This window comes from Camelina sativa, chromosome 14 (genome assembly GCF_030686135.1).
Source record: "Camelina sativa cultivar CO46 ecotype springtype chromosome 14, ASM3068613v1".
In the NCBI taxonomy this organism is placed as follows: domain Eukaryota; kingdom Viridiplantae; phylum Streptophyta; class Magnoliopsida; order Brassicales; family Brassicaceae; genus Camelina; species Camelina sativa.
This window is the reverse complement of record NC_141893.1, coordinates 29,846,671-29,858,929: the sequence shown is the minus strand read 5'-3', so window position 1 is coordinate 29,858,929 and position 12,259 is coordinate 29,846,671. Positions and strand designations below refer to the sequence as shown.

Sequence of the window (12,259 nt, the reverse complement as noted above, 5' to 3'; positions counted from 1 at the left end):
CGGACAACAAAGAAAAAGCATTACGCTAAGAGACGAGAGTTGGGCAAGGTTATCAAATCAAATCTCAGAAGTACGGGAAACTAAAGGAGGAAGTTGAAGTAATAAAGAAGCTAATCAAGCCAAAGAAATCAGAAGAAGTTGATAATTCAAAAGGACGCGAAGCAAAGGGAATTGGAAAAGTAAAAGAAGTATAAGCTTAAAAAAAAAAAAAAAAAAAAAAATTTTGTGACCAACAGATGAGAAGTTACAAAGTCATACGATGAGCATATCAAGATGATGGAGTGAACTAAACTATGATTTGTAGAAAAGGAAAAGAGTCAAAGAAATGCTGAAAAAAAACAAAAAGAGAAGTAAAGAATTCGAAAGAGTAGGTGAAACTGACTCTTTTTGTGGTTTGGTGAATGATGAATGATGTATGGAATGAATGGATGTCAGGGTGTTTCAATTCCCCTTATGCAATTGTAGTATAAGAGGTGTCAATCCAATCTGAGTGTTTGTGAACAATCAAGATATGCATATGAGTCTAAGTCAAGCCAGATGTAAAGGTTGTTTGTCACTAACAATCCTATAATGAGATATGAAATGCAGAAAGTAAAAACAACTAGAACAAGATACTAAATGCAAACAGAACAGACAAATTAAAGCTATAATGAAACTAGAACAGAAATAGACACTATGCTAATGAACTAATGCAAAACAAGTAATGAACAGAAAACTAAGTGAATGCAATAGAAATGAAACAGGAATGAAACAAGACAATCACAAATCATAAACACAAGTTCTGGGGATGAACTCGAGCAGCACTCGACCGAGTGTAGGTCGAGTACAGGGTCGAGCTAGACTAAACGTGAAAACAGAGCAACACAATAAAAACAGAGCAATGCAAAGACGAATCAAACAACAAGCAAGCAATGAAATTTAGACTAAGATATTAATAAAGAAAGAAGGCCTTGAGGAGGGATTCATGGGCTGAACTAATCATTGTGGTTATCTAACTTGGTCAACAAATCTCAAGCAAACTTTGAGCTAATCTCTAGACATACTATTCTAAGACATGTTTAATCCACTCTCATGGCAAGAAACAATCAAACCTATGCATTTCTAGACTTGTTCTCACAAAGTAAAGAATCTACACAAGCAGGCATTAAGCAATACATCTCAAACCAAACAAGACCTCTAATCTCTTAGCAAGCCTAATGGTAAGCTCTAGATCTAGCCTTATCTATGCTCCTTAGACATTGGTGTGATGCTAAGATGCTTGAAATCAATCCCTACCTTCTCAGATATAGGATCAGCATTAAGAACATCTAGCCTAGAAGAGATCTACAACAATCAAGCTTGACCAAATCAAATAAACCACAAGATCAACCCAGCCTAACCCATCCTCAACGTCCTAAGCAAACTACTCACAAGAACACATGGTGAAATAAGTCAAAAACCCAGAAAATATTGAAACTTGCATCATTAGAAAGATGAAACAGAGATCTACAATATTGATGAAGAAATAAAACTCGAAATCTTAATATCTTGAAAGTTATGAAACCAACAAAATATAAGAATCTAGTCTTTCTTTCTTAAACAAGTACAAAATCTAAAATAAAAGAAAGTGCAAAAGGAATAAATCTAAAAAAGGTAAAAACTAGGTTTTAGACTCTCTAAAAAGCTGGACTCTTTGGTGGCTGCAGGTACAAGGGCCTTATATAGGAGGTGAGGTGGAAGCCCTAAAAATACAAAAAGTCAAAGCAGTCAACGGCTCGGTCAACTCGACCAGTGCTCGGTCGAGTGGCCGGTCGAGCTGGCTTCTCTCGTGCATTCTCCACTCGGTCGAGTCCTTCTCAGCACACGGTCGAGTGTCTGGTCGAGTGTGCGGTCGAGTTGGACTCTGGACCTTGATTTTTCAGCCTTAACTCTCTTGTTTTCTCCTCAGGATTGCTTCACTTCTCCTCAGCATTGCTTCCATGCTCATTAAGCTCCAAAATCACCTGTTTATGCATGAAAAGATGCAAATGCAATGCAACTATACTCTAATGCATGATTAGTCCTAAAGCTACACAATAATGGCCTAAATGGATAGCAAAAGATGCAAAAGTTGTGAATAAACTAAGGGAAAACAAGGTAAAATATATGAACATCAACACCCCCAAACTTAGTCTTTGCTTGCCCTCAAGCAAATAATCAAGACAAAAGAATGTAAGTGAGGTTTGAAAGTGGGATCTCAGCTCCTAAAGCTTGCAAATAGACTATCTAGAATCAATGTTCAAGTTACTAGTACTATGATGCAAGTTGAATGAGCTATACTTAAAGACTTTAGACAAGCATATCACAACCTTTATTGATTTGAGCCTTAGACATCCACATGCATTCAAATCAACCATTTCCTTTAACATTCATTAATCAAGAACATGAATCAATTCTATGCAATGCTTAAACTCATTTGGCTTGGAAATAAAGGCTTTGAGACAATGATGGTCTCTTTTTAGAGTAGGGCTTATCAATACCAAGGTTCTCTCATGAAAATGGATTGAGCTTTAGAAGAATGCTAAAGGTAAGAACACCTAGACACATACAAGAATAAAACCTTGTCTACCCAAAGGCTCCCAAAGTGTTTTATCCTAGCAATATAAACCCAAATGATCCTAGTTCTACCCTTTAACTTCTTCTTTTCTTTTTCACCCTTTTCTCTTTTGGTTTTCAAGTCTTAGGAGATGTTTCTTATTTGATCTTTCTAGTGGGATGGGGGATTCTTACTTATTTGCTATGGTTCTCTTTTCTTCTTATTCTTAAGACATATAAGCACTTTGCTAGACTTTCCTTTTCTTTCTTTTCTTTTCTTTAATTAGAACCATTCTCAACATTTTTTTACTTCCCATCCTTTCACTAGACTTTTACTTAAACACATTCTCCTCTTAAAGACTCTACCCTCTTTTCTTTCTCTTTTTCCTCTTTTCTTTTCATAACAGCCAAGTCTCAAACCCAACAAGTGAACCACCTAGTCCTATCTAGTTTGAAAAATGCAAACTAGAACTACACAAGGCTCTACTCTTGTCAGTTCAAACCTAACACTTTCTACCAAGCTCAATCCCAAAAATAGGCCTCACACACACAAGAATAAACATGGCTTGAAAGAAGGTTTGGTTTAGGGGTAGGGGAACTGATTCTTAATGAGGAAATCAGCTACTTGGATCAACAAGAGTGGTAAAAAGGAAGAAGATGATCCAAATATGTATATGGTATCCATGAGTTTAAATCAATGCACACATTGATAATTGAAAGTCAATATTAGGTTCTTATAAATAGGAAATGCTTTCAAATCTCAACATGCTTCAATTTAGACCAAATGCAATGTAGGAATTCAAGGTTTGGTTCAATCTTATGCTTCTAACCACTCAACTAGCATCAAAGTACTATTAACTTGGGCATTGATCCTAGTCTAGTGAATAAACAAGCTAACAAGGGAATACTTATCATAGATCCCTAATGCAAATACTATACAATCCTACATGAAACATGCTAAACAAGATCCTAATGTGAAATGCAAACTACATGAACACTCTTTTTTTATAAAGAAATTTGCAAAAATTTTCAAATTTTTAGGGTTTTTCTATGCCTTAGATGCTATGCAAGTATTAACATGATGATGCTAAAAATTTGAAATAAGAATCACAAAACACAATGTCAAATGCAATGATATTTACAAGTGAAGGTGATAGTGGTACCTTAGGGAATGTGGAAGTAGTTGTCCACATCCATCTGCATGCTGTCATAGGAGTAGTTGGGGTCTTGTTGATGGCTTGGAGGTGGAGATTGGGGCAGCTCGACGATGGGAATCGACCGGGACTCGGTCGAGTACGTGCTCGAGTGGGGGGGTCGAGCTGGACCCCGAATGTCAAAATTCTGACCTTGCTGCTGGTAGAACTGCTGGTAGAGTGCTGGATCCATGAAGTACTGGGTGGGATGGGAGGGTAACCTGGATATCCTGGATAAGCAGCTGGAGGTGGGAAGCCATAGGGTGATCTGGGCTGGAACTCGGCCGAGTGCATTGGAGGTGCTCGGTCGAGTGGGTGCTCGAGTGACCCGGTCGAGTACCTTGAAAATTGTTGTTCTCAGGTACTTGAGCTCCTCTTCCTCTGATTTGGCTCATACATTGAAGCCCTAGCTGGTTCCACAGGGTTCGCAACTCTAGAAAGTGCTCTAGTTGAGCTACTCCTCCTCAAAGGGCTTGATGGTGTAGGTGAAGAATTCCCACTCTTCAACTAAACAATCTCCTTCTTTAAGCCCTTGATAGACTTAGCCATGTTGGTCACCTTCTTCTTCAGCTTATCAAACCTCTTCCCATGCCATTAGTTCCATTTTTGCAAAAGAGTTAATCTCTTGGTAGTCTCCCTCATTCCTCTACTATCTCTTGGGTTGAGCTCATAATCCTCAAAGTAAAATTGCTCCTCCCCATCAGCCATTTGTGCATTCCCAGCTTCCTCAACTCTAGGTTGAACTATCCCATCAAACAAATGCTCCTCAGCTGGCCAAAAGTCAATGTTGGCTCCTTCTTGAATGGTGGTGAGCTCTTGGTTAGGCAAAATCAGTTGCTTTTTCCCAAGTGTTGGAAGCTCAAAGTTGAAAATGTGATTCCCTTGATGCATCTCCTTGGCTAGGATGAGAGTAGAGGTGAGGTAGCTAGAGTCAATCCATCTTGGTGAAACCCTTTCTCCTCTAAGTGGAACCTTAGCAACTTGTAGGATTGGAGTAGTGATGCCTCCAATGGTTAGTGCTCCTCTTGATCCTTTGTTCTCCAACTTGCCTACCCAACTTCTCAAGTAAATCATGTGGTCAATGAGCACCATTGCTAGGTCAGTCTCCACAGTGCTCCCAAGAATGATGGTACCATTTCTTGCTTGAAAGATGATTCCATTGAGAGCCAAATCAATCATCTTTAGCTCCCCCTCATTAATGTTCCCAGTTTCCTTCCTAGCAAAGAAGGTGTTGGCAAGAGCCTTGTGGAAGTACCTTAGGACTGGGATCCTTATCCTTGAGCTCTTGGAATTGGAGGGTGAGTTGAATTTGTTGTCCCCAATGGTTTCCCACACAGCATAGAGCTCTTCTCTTGGAATCATCAAACTCCTATTGCTCCCAACCTCAAAACCAAACACATTGGCTATCTTCTTCATTGAAAGATCATACCTCTTCCCCTTGATTGTGAAAGCAATGTGACCAGCTCCAAACTCAGCATCCTTCCTTGCATATGTGTGCAGCTTGACTGTGGCTAGAAACTCACAACTCTCTTCTTTGTAGCCCTCCATGCAAAGCCCCATAAACTTGGTTAGGTTGCTCTTCTCAAAGAGATACTCCACATCTTCACCAATGGCTAGCTTCTCCATGGTTTCCTTGTGTGGATATCTAGTCCCTAAGAACTCCATTCTCATGAAAGCATCATAAAGTTGCCTCATTGACAACCCACAAGACTCAGCTTCTCCATCATCCTCTAACTCTTCTTTTTCACTTTCTTCATCACTCTCATTCTCACTCTCCTCTTGTTCAACCTCAACTGCTGGCCTCTTCCCTTTGGCCTTGTGTCTCCTCATAAACTCATTGAGAGTTGACTCCCTTTCCTCCTCACTTTCAGTCCTCTCAGGATCTTCCTCAACTCTCTCTCTCCTTGAACACGGCATTTGGCTCGACTGGCTGCTCGAACCGCCACTCGGTCGAGTGCATGATCGAGTGGGGCGTCGAGTGGCCCTTCCAGCTTCTCCTCTTGATTCAAGGCTAGCATCATGACGTTCCATGGAGTTTGCAGCGGTTTGTTGAGACTTCCTAGTGATCCTTGAAGACATTTTTTTCAAAAAGAACTGAAGGGAATAGACTCAAAACTCAAAGTTAATAGGTTATTGACCCAAAAACTTGAAAGAACTAAGCTTGAGCAAAAGATAAGCTATGAGAGAGACTTTAAAACTTGAATTTAATTGTTTTGAGCAAATGAGAGAATGTGAGAGGTATAATCTCGTGCAAGGTCTATATAAAGAAGCTAAGGGGACAAAGAGACAAGGTTGGAGCGTCCATACCATTCAAATTTGAAATGGGAATCTTTGACCTGCTTTTTGCTGCCACTCAACCCCACACTCGACTGTACACGGTCGAGCACCTTGACCAAATTTTGAAATTTTAAAATTTTTCTTCTTGTTCTTCCCTCCAATTGATCGTTCTAGCGATTTGAAGATCAAATGGGCCTTAATTCCTTTCTAGCTCGGTCGAGTACCTCTCGTAGGCAGGTCGAGTGGGCCTGCGAGTCTCCTTCTCCAAGTCTACATCTCTCCTTACCCAACTACATTTTCACCTAAAGGCCTGTCCAAAACAAACATAAAAGAAAACACATCAAAACTACAAGGAAAATAAACTTCATTTACAAAGGATACCTTAGGGACTTCCTCCCTAGTGAGCTTGTTTAAAGTCACTAAGCTTGACTTTGGTGTCCTTTTTAGTCTTGGTTTAGATACCAAGGAGGTGATGAAATCCTCCCTGGAACCTCTTGATCATTGTGAAGTTGATCCTTGATCTCCTCACCCTTAACACACAAACCATATTTCTTCTTGATTTTGAGCCTTGGTCTTGCTTTCCTTAAAGACCTCTTGTTCAGCTTAACTTGGAGATCCTCAACCATACTAGTCAACTCTTAAACTGACCTCTTAAGCTTTTCCACAGAATCATCTTGAAAGGAGAGCTTAGCCTTTGGAGTTGCTTCACCACTTAAGCCTTCTTGACCTCCTTTGTCCTTGACAGTAAAAGGGTGATCATTGATGGAGGGCAGATTGGTTGGGTTATAGATGTCAAATTTCATGGTTATATCTTCAGAAATGTTCAAGGTCACAAGACCCTCTTTGACATCAATAACTGCTCCAACAGTGGCTAAGAATGGCCTTCCAAGAATGATTGGATCCTCAGGTTCCTTGTCCATCTCCAACACCACAAAATCAGTGTGAACCCTTGCTTTCCCTATCTTGACTGGGACATTCTCCAACCTTCCAACTATCTCCTTGTTTGACCCATCAGCTAGACATATATGAAGGTTGGTGGATTTGAAATCAGTTCTCCCAAGTTTTTGTGCTATGGAGTATGACATCACACTTGTTGAAGCTCCCAAATCACAAAGGCATTGGTTGTAGTGGAGATAACTGATTGTGCAAGGCAGATAGAATGAACCTGGATCCTTAAGCTTGATTGGAATGATAACTCCTCCAAGGTCCTCAAGATCCTTCTCATCTTGAGCTTCAGCTTTCTTCTTTGACAAATCAAGCAAAAAATCTTTGTAGAGAGGATATGGATCATACTGTTCCAAGGCAGGTCCTCTCTCTTCTTCTTGGTAAGCAATGGTGATCCTTGTATGGCCAACACTTCCTCAACCACAGCTTCTTCCTTTAAAACCCTCTCTTCTTCTTGTTGCTTAGCCATCATCTCCTTTCTCTCAATGATTTCCCTAAGCTCCTTAATCTTTTGTGCTTTGAAACGTCATGGGAATGGAAGAGGTGGCTTGTAAGCAGGAGGAATGTACTTAGCAGGCTTGACAGCTTCTGAGTCTGCAACTCGATCGAGTGGCTGTTCGAGTACCTGATCGAGTGCAATAGCGGACTCCAGTTGCTTTGCACAAACGTCAGTTGGGGCTTCAATAACTAATGAATTCCCCCAAACTTGGACTTCACTGTCCTCAGTGACTTCCTCATCAGAGATATGAATGGCTTTTGCAGTGAACTCCCTTGGATTTTGAACAGCTTTTCCAGGGAGTTGGTTGGGTTTAGGAGCTGAAGTAGAGGCAATGTTACTCTCCATATACTTCACTCTGGAGTTGAGACGTTCAAACTTCATGTTCAGATCATTGTACTGTGATGTGAGCCTTTGATTCAATTCAGCAAACTGTTTGGCTTCCTCAATCTTGCCTTGTGTTTGCCCAATCAACAACTGTTGCATCATTGCTCTTAAGTCTTGTTCCTGGCCTTGGTTAGTCTGAAACCCTGGTGGGGGACACAATTGGGGCTGGAACACTTGATGTTGTTGCTTGGGGATGTAGGTTTGTTGCTGTTGTTGAGGCTGAGGAGGTGGATAGACTTGGTCTTGAGGGTTGGCTACATTGGTGCTCCTATAAGAGAGATTGTTGTTTTTGAAACCTCCTTGGTTGTAGCCTTTGAATCCTCCCTGGTTTTGCATGTAGCACAACTCAGCAAAGTCAGGCTCCCCCTCTTGAACTGGAGCTTCTTCTTCACCAATGAAGTGAATGGACTTGGACTGGCTTAGGAGTATCTTGTCAAGCTTCTCATTGACCATCTTCAAGTCCTTCTTATACTTGTCCTCTTGATCAGTTGAGGAGCCCCTTACGGTCCTATCATAATCCTCATTATAATTGCCATCAGATTGAGCAAGATTCTCAACTAATTCCCATCCTTCTTCCACATTCTTGTTGAGGAAGTTTCCATTAGAGGCTGTATCAAGAAGCATTCTTATCTTGGGAAGCACTCCTCTATACAAGGTGCTAAGGAGTGACTCATTGCTGAAGCCATGGTGAGGACACTGAGTTTGGAATCCTTTAAACCTCTCCCAAGCTTCACAAAAGCTCTCATTATTCCTTTGAGCAAACCCAGAAATTTCATTCCTCAACCTAGCAGTCCTTGCATTGGAGAAGAACTTGGCCAGAAAAGCTTTCTTGCATGCATCCCATGTGGTGATAGCTCCAGTAGGAAGAGTCTTTTCCCAAAGGTGAGCTTTGTCTCCAAGAGAAAATGGGAAGAGCCTTAATTTGAATCCATCTTCACTCACTCCATTGATTTTTGTGAGTCCACATATTCTGTCAAACTCATCAAGGTGATCTAGTGGATCCTCCATTGGCAACCCATGAAATATGTTGGCTTGTATCATTGAGATTAATCCACTCTTGATCTCAAAGTTATTGTTTGCTACTGGAGGGGGCACAATTCCAGCCCTTTGGTTGTGGGTATTGGGTGCATCTCCTGCACCAATGTGTCTTGGTCTCTGCTCATGGATAGCTGGTTGCTCCATGATGTCTTGATCTTCTTGTTGTTGAACTACTCTTCTTTGCTTATGTCTCAAACCCTTTTGTAGCCTGTGGATGTTGTCAATAGGCTGTTGAAGACTGTCTTTGCCTTTTGACCTTGTGTGCATCAACAAACTCTACTACAGACTCGAACAGGTACACGGTCGAGCGCAGGCTCGAGTGGGTGGTCGAGTCGACTGGGAAGTAATGGCTATTTGGATCCGGCTTCTGGCTCGATCAAGTGCTCGATCACAGATCGGTCGAGTGGTGGTCGAGTAGGTGGTCGAGTGGGTACCTGAAACTCAAAACAGCCAAGCAAAGGAAGATTCGAGTTCAGTAACTTCACAAGTGTGTAAACGAACTTAATCTTAGACTAATAATGATCCTAAATGTCACAAAACAAACTCAAATGGGCAACGGCGCCAAATTGAAACTGACTCTTTTTGTGGTGTGGTGAATGATGAATGATGTATGGAATGAATGGATGTCAGGGTGTTTCAATTCCCCTTATGCAATTGTATTATAAGAGGTGTCAATCCAATCTGAGTGTTTGTGAACAATCAAGATATGCATATGAGTCTAAGTCAAGCCAGATGTAAAGGTTGTTTGTCACTAACAATCCTATAATGAGATATGAAATGCAGAAAGTAAAAACAACTAGAACAAGATACTAAATACAAACAGAACAGAAAAATTAAAGCTATAATGAAACTAGAACAGAAATAGACACTATGCTAATGAACTAATGCAAAACAAGTAATGAACAGAAAACTAAGTGAATGCAATAGAAATGAAACAGGAATGAAACAACACAATCACAAATCATAAACACAAGTTCTGGGGACGAACTCGAGCAGCACTCGACCGAGTGTAGGTCGAGTACAGGGTCGAGCTAGACTAAACGTGAAAACAGAGCAACACAATAAAAACAGAGCAATGCAAAGACGAATCAAACAACAAGCAAGCAATGAAATTTAGACTAAGATATTAATAAACAAAGAAGGCCTTGAGGAGGAATTCATGGGCTGAACTAATCATTGTGGTTATCTAACTTGGTCAACAAATCTCAAGCAAACTTTGAGCTAATCTCTAGACATACTATTCTAAGACATGTTTAATCCACTCTCATGGCAAGAAACAATCAAACCTATGCATTTCTAGACTTGTTCTCACAAAGTAAAGAATCTACACAAGCAGGCATTAAGCAATACATCTCAAACCAAACAAGACCTCTAATCTCTTAGCAAGCCTAATGGTAAGCTCTAGATCTAGCCTTATCTATGCTCCTTAGACATTGGTGTGATGCTAAGATGCTTGAAATCAAACCCTACCTTCTCAGATATAGGATCAGCATTAAGAACATCTAGCATAGAAGAGATCTACAACAATCAAGCTTGACCAAATCAAATAAACCACAAGATCAACCCAGCCTAACCCATCCTCAAGGTACTAAGCAAACTACTCACAAGAACGCATGGTGAAATATGTCAAAAACCCAGAAAATATTGAAACTTGCATCATTAGAAAGATGAAACAGAGATCTACAATATTGATGAAGAAATAAAACTCGAAATCTTAATATCTTGAAAGTTATGAAACCAACAAAATATAAGAATCTAGTCTTTCTTTCTTAAACAAGTACAAAATCTAAAATAAAAGAAAATGCAAAAGGAATAAATCTAAAAAAGGTAAAAACTAGGTTTTAGACTCTCTAAAAAGCTGGACTCTTTGGTGGCTGCAGGTACAAGGGCCTTATATAGGAGGTGAGGTGGAAGCCCTAAAAATACAAAAAGTCAAAGCAGTCAACGGCTCGGTCAACTCGACCAGTGCTCGGTCGAGTGGCCGGTCGAGCTGGCTTCTCTCGTGCATTCTCCACTCGGTCGACTCCTTCTCAGCACACGGTCGAGTGTCTGGTCGAGTGTGCGGTCGAGTTGGACTCTGGACCTTGATTCTTCAGCCTTAACTCTCTTGTTTTCTCCTCAGGATTGCTTCACTTCTCCTCAGCATTGCTTCCATGCTCTTTAAGCTCCAAAATTACCTGTTTATGCATGAAAAGATGCAAATGCAATGTAACTATACTCTAATGCATGATTAGTCCTAAAGCTACACAATAATGGCGTAAATGGATAGCAAAAGATGCAAAAGTTGCGAATAAACTAGGGGAAAACAAGGTAAAATATATGAACATCAGTAGGGCGAGTTATGGTGCATTAAGGCAAAAGCCATAGTAATGGGAAAACATGAAGGATATGTGGAGCCAAGTGAATGCTGGAGATGAAGAAGCCTTCCTAAAAACAACAGCCAATGGTGTAAGGGAAACAAGTATTAAATGCAGTGGACCATGTTAACAAAAAGCTAGGAAGACACGAAGAAAGCCTGACTATGCAGAAGTATCTCGATGAAGGTGTTAATACGATGGTAGTCGCAAGTCAAAGGACATCGAAGTCAGGGAATATCGTCAACACAAAAAAAGAAGGACAAGGCCGAAGAATTCGGGGACGAATTCTTATAAGGGGGGGAGAATGTAATGACCCTCACTTAGGGCAGAATTTCCAAAATAAAAACTCGAGGAAATGGATTGGAAAAGATCTAGGAAGGAAGAAGAAGAAAAATAAAGAAGGAAGACCGAAGGGAGTCCGAGAAAATTTAAGCGGACCGAGTACCGTCCGTACCATCCGGGACGTACTGTCCGTACTGTCTGGGACGTACCGTCTGTACCGTCCGAGACGTACTGTCCGAATTGTCCGGAAGCTGCCGAGAGGTTCAATGGTGGCCGAGAGCTGGGAAACTGTCCGAGTATGGCCGAGAAGGCCGATAGCGTCCGAACGAGGACCGAAGGGAGTGAACTGACGAGAGTACCAGATGAAGGGACGGGAGAAGACAAGGAAACAAGAAATTGTCTCTTTGACAATACTGACCAATCAAATTACATGCCCAACATGCAGAAAGAATTTTGGAGTTTAGAGTGGAGAGTCGCGAGGTGATTGGGCTGTGCATTACACGCGCCACATGCAGCCAAAAGAAACGCCACTTGTCAAAATGCACTAAGGAGAAGAAGGAAGGGTTGCGCCTATAAATAGGAGGCTTGCGATTTCATTTGGGAATTTTTCTCATTTTTCTCTCAAAATCTCAATTGTTAGAACCCTAAAGTTGTTGTTTCTCTCAAAGCCAAGAGAGAAACGAGAGAGAGAGATCATCGAGAGATATTGTTGGTGCCAAGAGAGAAACGAA

At 40.9% G+C, this 12,259-nt stretch overlaps 1 non-coding gene across 1 annotated transcript; it reads left to right on the top strand.

Moving 5' to 3' along the window:
- Nucleotides 1-8,530: 8,530 nt before the first annotated feature.
- Nucleotides 8,531-8,637, top strand: LOC147928801 (small nucleolar RNA R71). Its single transcript, XR_015581053.1, has one exon. It is a non-coding gene; the product is annotated as a small nucleolar RNA R71 (small nucleolar RNA).
- The last annotated feature ends 3,622 nt before the right edge of the window (nt 8,638-12,259 follow it).